Raw genomic sequence first — 12,729 nt, 5'->3', positions numbered from 1 at the left:
AGACCGGGCTGCCGAGGGGCTGAGTGGGGTCCCAGAAGTGATGGCGGTGGTAAGCGGGAGCACGGAGACGGAGTTTCTTTCCAGCCCACCCCTGCTCCCCCTTCCACTGCTGCTGTTGTCGAAGTCCTGTAGGCTTTCTGGGAGCAGAAGCAGAGGCAGGGGTTTCCCCGGAGGCCGTGCCTGTGAGAGACAGAGCCGGGAGCAGGACTGGGCAGGGAGGGCCCCAGGCTCCCGTGCAGATCTGTCCAATCCTGGGCTCACCCACGGGAGCCCCGGGCACAGGTGGCTGAAAAGGCCAGGCCAGCGTGTATCCCCACTGTGTGCAGTTGTTACAGAGGAGCGTGGCCTTGACAAGTCTGACCTTGCAGGCTCACACACTCCTTGCCACCCAACCTCAAATTCTTTCCCAAAGGGCAAGCCCAGGACGCCGTCCATGGCTGCATCCGGGTTACTGAGACAGCTTCGTCTCTGATCCCTCGGCCCAAACCGTGTCTGGAGCCATCATTCTTAAAACACACATCTCTTGCCTGTGAAGTCCACTGGTAATTCCCATCTCCTACGGGATTAGGAGCAGATTCCCGAGCTGACCGTTGTGGCCTCTACCCTCCACCACTGCACCAACCATTTAGGGACATGGGATCTAGAATCAGACAGCCTGGGCTCGCACCGGCTCTCCCTGCCAACTGCCTAGGCAGCCTTGGGGAAGTCACTTGTGTTGTTCTTAGCCGTACAACCTCTGAAAGTTGTTGTGGGGGTCTAGTGAGAAGCTGTAGGTAAGGCACTGGCACAGAGAAAGGGAGGGAACGATCTTCCCTTCGGCTCAGATCCGCCTCTCAATCAGCATGGCCACAGAGCCCACAAAGGGCTGACGTCAGGTCAGGCAGGGGGTCTCTGTCACCCCTAAGCTTCTGGGTTCACTCTCAGGCTTTCTCTGCCTGTTGAGGGACCAGAGGGGTGGGTCCAGTCACCCCTGGTAAGTGTGGTCTGCCCTGAGGCAGACCTGGCAGGGTCACGGTGAGGGGCCAGGCTGGAGCAGAGAGGTGGGGAGACGGGGAGGGGACTCCGCATGAATGTGAGTGCACAGTGTGGGTCCTGAGGGTAGGGCCCGGGGCCGGCCCACCCTCGGGTCCCCCACCCCTGCTCCAGGCCCGTCAGGCCCTGCGGTTGGACTGCTACACCCGGTCCTGCCCCCACCCAGCGGGCTGCTATGTAGGAGGCCTTGTTTGCTGAGGATCCTGGTCCTGCCTGGCGCCAGCCTGGCCCGCAAGACTGAGCCCCTCCTCAGGGCAGTCCCCACAAGTCGTCTCCTCCGACAAAGGACCAGTGTCCTCAACAGGGCAGGTGCTGTGCAGGCAGGACAGCAGCCAGGCCTGCCAGGGCTTCTGGGCGGTCAGATCACAGAGGAGTGACCAGGCCCTGGCTGGTCAGGATCAGGGCCAGCAGGCTCTTCATTGTTTTAGTTGGTTTTGAACCACTGCCCCTAGGAAGAGGTTGGGGGAGGGAGGCTGGCAGAGGTCCGGGCTGGGGAGCAGCGGCGCGTTTGCAAGCTAGAGGCTAGAGGCTCGATGAGGGGCCTCCAGGAGGGGTTCAGCTTCTCAGGCCCCTGGTCCCAGCTTGACCGGAGAGGAGACAAGGGGGGGAATGGAAGTCCACTTCCTTCAGCCAGGCAGGAGGCCATCATTCCACACGTAGCTTGTGCCCCACCCTTCCCCCCGAGCCCCCACTTCGCTCTCAGCCAGCTCCAGCAGACCACCGAAGCTCCTGCGCAGGCGCACTGCCAGATCGGGCCATCGGCCGGTCCCGCAAGGCCAGCCTTCAAGCATCCACTGCTGGCCGGTCGGCCCCAAGGGGGCTGTGGGCGCCCACCCCCAGCTGGGGGCCGCTTCTCTGAGCGCGGGCCAGTCACAAGCAGGATTTGAGCCAGTGCTGGGCCAGGGCCGCCTGCCATCTCAGGCCACATCAATCAACTATCTAACAGGAGGGCACCTGGGGGGCTCAGTTGGTTAAACGTCTGACTTCGGCTCGGATCGTGATGTCACGTCTCGTGAGTTCGAGCCCCGAGTTGGGCTCCGCGCTGACAGTGCGGATCCTGCTTAGGATTGTCTCTCTCCCCCTCCCTCTGGCCCTCCCCCACTCGCGCTTTCTCTTTCTTTCTCTCTCTCTCAAAATAAATAAACCTAAAAAAATATCTAAAATGAGGGAAGTGAGAATCACCTTTGCTATTTGTAGCTCCGAGCCATGGGAACTGGACGATCTACAAGTACCGGAAAGAGTGTCACGGAACAGGGACAGATGAATGGAAGTTTTGGAGAATACTGAATAAAAGCTGCAGACTTCGGGACAACGCGAGGCTAGATGCAAATCGGTCAAGGATTCTGTGGATGGTGTATTTTTCCCACCAGATCATGAGCTCCTTGGGGGTGTCGTTCATCTGAATAACTCTGCCACAATCTCAGTGTCTTCGTGCCTGTCGTCACTCAGCTCACAGTGATGGCAGGAAGTAGTTGGTGGATGAACGGATAGATGATGGATGAGTATGTGCCTAGTGGTGGAGGATGGACGAGGGGTAAATGGGTGGATGAGATGAAGTTTTGGGGGATGAGGCGTTCGTGGGGTCCAGAGCCGATGGCCAAGAAAGAATTCTTACAGACGTCTTTGGTGCCAAAATGGTGATTTTATTAAAGCATGGGAACAGGACCCATAGGCAGGAAGAGCTGCACTGCGGTCCTGATGGGTAACTCATTATATACCCTCAGGTTGGGAGGGGGTCAGGGATAGAGTAAGTCTCTAAGGAATTTTGGAAGCAAGGTTTCCAGGACCTTGAGGGGCTAGCTGTTGCTAGGGAAACATCATTTATTACCATTTAATAAAACCTCAGTCATGAGACCCCTTAGATGTATATGGGGGGGGGCATATAGCTTGGAGCATGGTTGCCAGCATATATCTTGGGGCAGTTGAGATAAAAGAAGCAGAGTTATAGGATCCTTGAGGTTGGGACAATGTTAAGCCAAGGTTCTCTTTTGCCCCCAGCAAAGCGTCATCATCGAGGCCGCTGAGCTCCTAGAGGGAGGTCACTCTGCCGGTCTCAAGGACTTGTCAGTGGACTACAGGCAGTAAGGGAACTTAATTTTTCATTTGCCACATTTTCCCACACCACCATGGCAAGCACTCGAACCCCTTTCCTTTGTTCTTGGGTAGCTGGGAGTGTCCGAGGAGTATCACACAGATTCCACCTGTTGGGGGCGGGGGGACGGATGGTGCCAGCCTGTATTTTGCCCTTGGCCTGCCTCAGCTGGTGAGTAATGACTGACTGAGTCTTGCATGGGAAGGAGACCAGAAAGGAAGCCGGGCCCCTACCAGCACAAAACCTAGGCTTCTCAAAGATCTCCTACCGGGAATGCAAAGAGCGCTAAGCATAAACTTGGACTTCATTAACATCAGTGACTTCTGGGCATCAAAAGACATCCTTGAAAAATGAAATACAAACTAAAGCCACAACCTGGGAGAAGGTATTCATAATACATATATCTGACAAAAGTTCAGTCCCAGTAGATACAAAGAACTCCTATACAACAACACGAAAAGATAGCCCAGTAAACAACTGGTCGAAAGACGTGAACAGGCATTTCACACAAATAAAGGGCATCCAAATGATCTATAAGCGTATGAAAAGGCACACAACATCATTAGTCAATAGGGGAAAGCCAGAAGAAGCCCCAGGGAAGTACTGTTATGCAGTTATTAGAAGGGCTGGAATTAAAAAGGGTTGGGGCTGATATAGCATGGCAGGAACTTTCATAAGTTGTTAGAGGAAGTTGTACGATTCCTTCAGAAACTGTTTGGTATCTATTACACTTTTTAAATGTTTATTTACTTTTGAGAGAGAGAGAGAGAGACAGAGACAGAGCACAAGTGAGGGAGGGGCAGAGAGAGAGGGAGACACAGAATCCGAAGCAGGCTCCAGGCTCTGAGCTGTCAGCACGGAGCCCGACGCGGGGCTCGAACCCTCGAACTGAGAGATCATGACCTGAGCCGAAGTCGGACGCCCAACCAGCTGAGCCACCCAGGTGCCCCGGTAGTTATCTATTAAAGCTAAAAATATGCTTTCCTATGAGCCGGAAATTCCAGTCCTAGGCATGTCTCCAGGAGAAAAGAGTATGTGAGTCTATGCAAATACTTTATAGGACTGTTCATAAAAGCTTCAAACTGGAAACCACCCAAATGCCCACTAACAGTAAAATAGATACATACGCTGTGGTACATCCACAGTGGAACACCACTTAGCAAGACAAACAGAACAGACTGCTGATGCTGACAGCAGCCTGGGTGAATCTCACAGATGGTTCCATGAGCAGAAAACGCCAGAGTATACACTGTATGATTCCATCTGTAAGAAGTACAAGAGCGGGTAAAACTAATCTGTGGTCAGAGAAGTCAGAATAGTGGTGATTTTCAGGGGTGGGGGTGGAGGGAAGGGGGTAGTCTCCTGGAGTTCTGGAAATGCTCTGTATCTTGTTCTCAGTGGTGGTTATGTGTGCAAAATTCATCACACTCTGCATTGACGATGTGTGAAGTCATTATGCTTTTATAGTATACGTTTGTGGTATCCAAAACATCCGAAAAAATTCATCCGAGTTTGCTCATTCTGGAAGAATTCAGTGCACCGGCATGGGAGTGGGGTCAAGGGAGGAGCCTAAAGGGGAGCACTACCATGGCCCTTCCGAGATACCCAGTTCTTGGGACTCGGTATAAAACATTTCAGAGGAATTTCTTGATAATGGCTGGTCTTTTTTTTTTTTTTTTTAATTTTTTTTTTCAACGTTTATTTATTTTTGGGACAGAGAGAGACAGAGCATGAACGGGGGAGGGGCAGAGAGAGAGGGAGACACAGAATCGGAAACAGGCTCCAGGCTCCGAGCCATCAGCCCAGAGCCTGACGCGGGGCTCGAACTCACGGACCGCGAGATCGTGACCTGGCTGAAGTCGGCCGCTTAACCGACTGCGCCACCCAGGCGCCCCGATAATGGCTGGTCTTTGACCGAGACAGAGATCCAGATCAGATACCAAGGAGAGGATGCACTTATGGGGAGGTCCACCGGGTAGGGTAGGTGACGACAACGTGACACATATCTGGGACTTTCCTGCTAGCTCTGCCCCAGGCCACTGCACACCTCACCTGCTGAGACAAACAGAGGGAGCTGGCTGGGGGTTTCTGTGCCTCTCTGCCCCAATTCAGAGGGGAGGGTAATTCCTTATGAGTTTCCCACCCGGGCCTCTGGGATGGAAGGGTCTTTGTGGTGCCAGCAGGGGCCTACCCAGCGAAATCAGAAGTGCGTTGCCTTGAGCTACTCCCTTGCTCTCCCGGGGCCTCTCCTCTGTTACACGGGAGGTTGGGTGATACCTCCCAGGTGGGTTTTTTTTTTTTTAATGTTTATTTATTTTTGAGAGAGAGAGAGAGAGAGAGAAATCGTAAGCAGGGAAGGGGCAGAGAGAGAGGGAGACACAGAATCTGAAGTAGCTCCAGACTCCGAGGTGTCAGCCCAGAGCCCGACGCGGGGCTCGAACCCACGAACCGTGAGATCATGACCTGAGCTGAATGAAGCCAGACGCTCAACTGACTGAGCCACCCAGGTGCCCCCTCCCAGGTGGTTCTTACGGGAGGGCCCCCAACCACGCAGGAGGTGAGGCGGCTTGCCAGGCCCACGCCCTTCTCCCAGAGAGCAGCGCGCACAGCTGGAAAGCCTCCTCCACTCTGCTGACCTCACAGAGCCGGTCACCTGTGCTGCTGCTCCCATGAGTCAGGAAGCATCACAAGACACGCCTGCCACAGGTGACAGGGCAGGATGCTCCCAACACCCAGAAGTGGAACAGCCTGGGGAGGAAGGCCACAGGGAGGAGCGGGAACAGGTTGAGGGCTAACCCATCACAGGTGCAGAGAGAAGGCACCTCGCCTTCCTCCTCTCCTCTCGGTCCCCGCTCCTGCCGATCAGGAGTGCCGTCTCCTTAGCATCCTGCTCATCTACCGTCCCTCCCCATTCTGCATCCCCTGCCCTACGTCCAGGCCACAGCCCTGCCTCAGAGGCTGCAGGAGGCCCCTCCATGTGCTCTAGGAGCACCTTGGTCCTTCTTCCTCAGGCTTTTGGGGCATGCTCCCCCATCCCTGGCTTTATTCAAGTAGAACTGACATTCAGTTAGATGCACAGACCTTAAGAGTAGAGTATAAAGAGGGTTTTGTTTTTAAAGTTTATATTTATTTTGAAAGAGCACAAGCGAGCAGGAAAGGAGGGGAGAGAGGGAGAGAGAATCCCGAGCAGGCTCCACTCTGTCAGCGCAGAGCCTGACGTGGGGCTCGATCCCATGAACCTCGAGATCATAACCTGAGCCCAAATCATTGGATGCCTAATGGACTGAGACACCCAGGTGCCCCGAGTGTAAAGAGGGTTTGTTTTGTTTTATTTCACATGAGCTGATTCAAATATCCTCAAACCTCTTCTTGTCCAACGTTTGTTTTAACCTACTATCGAGACTTGACATCCTTTGCTATGAAATCTTCCTTATATTTGTTCCTTTGACTCATTATTCCAGAACCTCAAGAACTTTTTGGATCCTGATTTTTATTTAACCTTTTGGCCCCCTTCACCCATTTCTCCCACGCCTACCCCCAACGTCTGGCAACTACCAATCCACTCTCTGAATCATAGAGTGTTTGTTTGTTTGAGATTCTGCATATCAGTGAGATCGTATAGTCTCTGTTTTTCTCTGTTGGACTTATTTCACTTAGCATAATGCCCTTGAGGTCCACCCATGTTGTCACAAATGGCAAGAGTTCCTTCTTTTTTTATGGCTGAGTAGTATTCCATTGTATATACGTACCACATTTTTCTTAATCCATTCATCCATTGATGGCTATTTAGGTTGTTTCTATATTTTGGCTATTGTAAATAATGCTGTAATGAACATAGGGCACATATATCTTTTTGACTTAATGGTTTTGTTTTCTTCAGATGCATACCCGAAGTGGAATGGTTGGAACATATGGTCGTTCTATTTCCAGTTCTTTGAGGAACCTCCATACTGTTTTTCACAGTGGCTACACTAATTTACATTCCCACCAATGGTGCACAAGGGCTCCCTCTTCTCCACATCCTTGCCAACACTTGTTACCTCTTGTCTTTTTGATAATAGTCATTCTAACAGGCGCAAGGTGATATCTCGTTGGACTTTTGAATTGTATTTCCCCGATGATGAATGTTGTTGAGCACCTTTTCATGTACCTGTTGGCCATCTGGATGTGACTTTGAAGAGTTTTGACAAATGTGTATCTCTGTGTAACCAACACCCCAATCAAGGTATAAAGCATTTCCATCGCCCTGTAAAGTTCTCTTGTACCCCCTTCAAATCACCTATGTCTCACCTACAATAACCTCTGTTCTGACTTCTCCCACGGATAAGTTTTGTGGGTCTTGAATTTCACACACAAAAATGGACTTTCATAGTAATGATACAGTATGTAATCCTTTCTTTATGTCTGGCTTCTTTCACCCGGCATAATATTTTCCACCCTCATCCATCTTGTGTGACTTGTTGGATAAGATTCCATTTTATGAAAAAGGCTCAGTTTACTTATCCATTCTCCAATTGATGGACAGGGAGGTTGTTTACAGGTTTTACTATTATGAAAAAATACTGCAGGTGTTTGTTTTGACATGTATTTGCATTTCTCTTGTGGAAATGCCTTACAAGCTAAGGTGCTCAGGTATGTAGTAGATGTATATGTATAAGAAATGCTAAACTTACCCAAAGTGGTTGTACCATTACAGACTCCCACCAGTAATGTACGAGAGTTCCAGTTGCTCCGCATCCATGTTAACATTTGATGTTGTTAGTCTTGTACTTTTAGCCATAGAGGAATCTTTTAATTTGTTTTAATTAAAAAAATTATTTGTCTATCTATCTATCTATCTATCTATCGTCTATCAATCATCTATCTAAATCTCTATTTTAGATGGAGAGAAGGGGGGAGGGAGTGGGGTAGAGGGGCAGAGAGAGACAGAGAGAGAGAGAGAATCCCAAGCGGCCTCCACACTCAGCACAGAGCCTGATGTGGGGCTCTGTCCCACAACTTTGGGATCATGACCTGAGCTGAAATCGAGACTCACTCAACCACCTGAGGCACCTAGGCTCCCCCATAGAAAATCCTTTTAAAAGCCACATGTTCATCAGGTGATGAATGGGCAAACTCAATGTATTGGATCCATAAATTAGAATATTGTTCAGCAATAAAAAGAATTCAAGTACCAACGCATGCTACAACACAGATGAATCTTTGAAACGTTATGCTAAGTAAAAGAAGCCAGCCGCCAAGGACTACCTAGTGTATGATTTTCTTTATATGAAATGCCCAGACTAGGCAAATTTATAGAGACAGAAAGTATATTAACGCTTGCCTGGGGGTGGGGGGTATGGGAGGGTCGAGGGATGATAGCTAATGGGCATGGGGTTTCTTTTTTGGGGGTAATGAAAATGTTCTAAAACCAACTGTGGTGATTCACAACTCTGAGTATATTAAAAACCACTGAATTGCACACTTTAAATGGGTGGGTTGTATAGTTTGTGTCTCTGTAAAGTTGTTTAAAAAACTCAACCATATTTAATTAGGCAGTTACCCTCTGTAGCTCCCAGTGTCCTCAAGGTAAAGACCCAGAGTCATCACTTCCCTCTTCTATAGGCACGGTGAGAATTCTTCCATTTCCAGAAACGCTGGGTACCGGCATGCACCTGAGTGTTTGCATATACTGTTTCTTCTTCCTGAACTGTTGTTCCACGTCACTTCTGACTCATTCTTTGTGATTCGCTCACCTGACAGCCTTCTCCTACCTCTCTTCTGTTCGTTCATTCATTCATGCATTCACTGATGTAATTATTAGGCATCTGCTGTATTCCAAGGTTCTGTTCTGGGCAAACAAAATGGACTGCATCCCTCATGGAGCTTATATGGCTATGTGTATAAACAAATATTAATTGGGTGCTTGGTAAAGGTGAAGCTTGCACCCAGCCCCTGCCCTGCTGGCTTTCTTGACATTTCCTTAGTGCCATATACCCTTCTGTTTGAACACTAACCCCTCTGGACCTTCACAAGATGAGGGTGCGTCTGCCTTCCCAACAAGCTTGGAGGCTCCATGCGGTGGGAACCTGGGACCAGCTCTCCTGACGTCAGAGCAAGGATGATGCCTCCTCCACGTGCACTTCCCTCCATAGCTTACAGAACACGTGTGCAGCCCTGCCCTTCTCTGCCCCCTCACTTGCCCTGAACTTCAAGTGGGGAGTCGTGAATGGGGTGCCCACTACCTGGATCAGGTAACTGAGGTCCTGGAGAATGTCTGCAGTGCACAAGGTCTCACGGCCGTCTATAATACTTTGACAGAGAGCTGGTTTCTCCCTCTCTCTCTCTCTCTCTCTTTCTGTTTGCCCTGGGAAGGTTCTTTGTGGTCTGGTCAGCTCTGAAGGCTTTGGCTTGGAGTCCCCACACCACGAAGGGATTCCAGGCCCAACCAACATCATGGAGGAGGGGCTGGCCCTGTGAGTCACTATCTGTAGGCATTTGCATCACTCCAGCTGGGGCGGCATGTGGCAGGGTTGGGTATCACCTGAGCCTCCTTCCCGGCCCTCAGCCTGACTCAGGTGAGTCACAAACACCTGAGCATGAGGTTGTCCTCTGGGCTTCCTCTCCCAGGGGATATGCACTTTACAAGGAAAGCCACAGGGGAGGAGACTGGAAGTATGCCTCCTTCACGGTGTGACTAACGCTCACATGTGGATCATGGCTCAGAACACCCTTCACAGTGACATCTTCCTCACGGCCCTCTGGATACTTAGCTACTCCTTGTACTTGTTCCTTCTGGTCTGTCCTGGCAGCAGCAGGGGCTGGCCTGGGTCTTCAGTAGGCAGTGTGGGGTATCTGAGACCTCTATGTGACCTCCGTCCTTGGATCTTTCCAGGCACTCAAGGGTTGGTGGGCTCGTCCGCCTGGGGTCCTGTCACCATCCCTGTTTCTCCTGCTGTGGCAAGAGGTAAGGGAGCTCCCATACCTGGGACTCCTGAACCTGGAGAAAAGGGGCTCGTGGGATATGTTCCCGTTTCTCCATCTGCACACCACTGGGGGCAGGTGCCCTGCTCACTTAAGAGGTCACATTGATGAAGAAGCCACCGCCGCCCCAGAGTCCTTGCACTACTCAGGATCCCAGGGGTCCTGTTTGGGTTGGCCCTGGCGGTCATGCGTGGGGAGGATGGCGAAGGGTTACCCCCATCCCTCCGTTCTCCAAGCCCGTGTTCTTCTAAAATAGAAATCCAGCACACCTGCATGGAAAAGATGAATTCCCTCCATGCTGTTAGCTTGATGACCTGTGGCTACGTGCAAACTAGGCCCACACAGCAGCTCCAGTAATAGCCACCACTGGTTGTGCTCATGGATCTGGGAGTTGACTGGACCCAGGTATGCGGTTCTCTCTCGGAGTCTTCTGCGGACTCAGCCAGGTGGTGACTGAGCAGCGGTCATCTTGAAGACTTCCTTACTCCCATGGCTGGTGCCAAAGCTGCAAAGACAGACAGGTGGGGCTGGAACAGCCAGGACTCTGTGGGCATCTCTCAATTTCTCTGTGGGACTCCATGTGGCCGTTCCACACGGCAGCTTCCGAGAGCTGGACTTTCTTCATGGTAGCTGAAGGCTCCCGAAGCTGTAAGACACATCCACGTCTCTCCACTTGACATAGACTCAACCTTTTTCCTGACAGTCACCTTGATGTTGATTGATGCATAGAGGGCTCTCACTCCTCCCTGCTCCGACCACATTGCAATGTATCTCTTCTGTTAGCTTGACAATGACAACAAAGGGCATCCTGTCCAAATCACATCACTTTCATTGCCAAGTTTCTTCCCAGACCACAGAACTGGTGCGGAGACATCTGTACCTGAAGACATGCGTGCACGCCTTCACACACACACACAGACACACACACACACCAGACTTTAGTCTGTCTGGTCTCCCACAATTTTCCCCTTGCTACCAACTCTCTGACTTCCTTTGGAGGAGATCTTTTTCCTTCTACGGCTTCTGTCTTTGTGGATCAATATGTCCAGATGCCTGAGCCCCACTGTGTAAGCCAGGGGGTCTGTAAATATTCTTTAAAGGGCCAGTCAATAAATATTTTAGGTTTCGGGGGCCGAGAGGCAAAATTGAGACTATGATGTAAGTACTTATGTAATCATTTAAAATGTAACCGCTAAGAAATGTGAAAGCCGTTTTCAGCGTACGGGATCTGAAAACAAGAACCTGGTTGGGATTTGGCTCTGGACTCACAGTTTATGAACTCCTGGTATAAACTAATAGGGTCCCCGAGGCACCTTCTACTAGAATCTTCCTCAGAGGCCTGTGAAGAGGGAAGTGGGGAATAGTTTTGCCTGTGCCTTCAGCTTGACCAAGAACCAGATGTTCTCTAGCAGGATGTGATACCAGGACAGGAAACAAAAAGCCACAGGAATTCATTCATTCTTTCCTATAGCTGTGCCTGATAAGCTGTGCTACTAGTTCCTGCTCCCGAAAGCCTGTCTGGAGTGGTGTTCCTGCCTGTTACAAGCCCATTTTCCATTCCTCCTTCCCAGCCTCTCCACCCTCCTCTCCGCCCCACCCCCCCATCCTACCAACAGATGCCTTTATCCTTCTGTTAGGGTAATCGGCGTTGGTTTCTGCTGCTGGTACCCAAAGCTCACTCACTCACATAAACACTAGTTGTCTTACTTTGTCCAGCCGCAATGGAATCTTCTAAGCATGCAGTCTGGATGCAGGAACTCAGAAAAGCCTAGGATGTTGGACACCACGATCCTCGGCCCTGGAATGGTTGCTATGATCCCAGGCTCTGAGACTCTACCCAGGTTGACTTTGGAGTTTCTAAGTCCCCAGGTCCTCTCTCCCGTGGACCCCAGGAGACTCACCCTTCTTGGGGTGGGGTAGCGTAGCTGTGGGGAGGGATGGCTGGCACCAGCCCTGCCCAAGTCCATATCTCTCTCAGGGCCCCTTCATAAATTAATCCTGCAGCAATTATAGGTTTTGATTTAGGTCATTCCAAAAGGAAGAGCTTGCATTTGTCAGGTTGTTTCTCCAGAAGCTGCAGTGGTGGCTGGCGGAGACCCAATTCAAATTAGCTTAGAGAAGAGGAGAACCACCGGCTCATGTAACCGAGGAAGTCATGGGTGTGACTGGGGAATACGAGAGCCATCCTCTTTCTCTCGGTCATTTTTCTCTGTTCCTCTGCATGGCAGGCTCACGGTCCCTCACCTGCAGTCTTCCTTCTCCATGTGGCCTGAGACATGACGGCCAGATACTTTCAGGCTCACACCCCCAGAACTTTATGGTGAGAGGAAAATAGTTTCTCCATTCTAGCACCAGAATGGAAAAACCAAGGAAGGATTCTGATCGCTCCCGCGTGGTTCTGGGCCCGCCCCGAGACCAGTCATGACAGATTGGAAAGTAGGGCTGTTGTCAACTTCCATGGAACCATGTAGCAAAATCTGGCTGTGGTAGATTGCAGTTGTCCGCCCTGCAATCGCCTCCCTCTATTCACACCTCTTGCAATGTGACATTGAAGTTCTCTTCATCAGGAGGCGGAGTCTGTTTTCCCATGCCCTGAATCGGGGCTGCCCTTGTGACTTGTTTTGACAAAAGGAATGAGGTAG

This window comes from Lynx rufus, unplaced genomic scaffold (genome assembly GCF_022079265.1).
Source record: "Lynx rufus isolate CCGP_SWC_20201006 ecotype Redwood Valley unplaced genomic scaffold, mLynRuf1.p SCAF_11, whole genome shotgun sequence".
Classification (NCBI taxonomy): Eukaryota; Metazoa; Chordata; class Mammalia; order Carnivora; family Felidae; genus Lynx; species Lynx rufus.
This window is presented reverse-complemented; position numbering follows the sequence as displayed.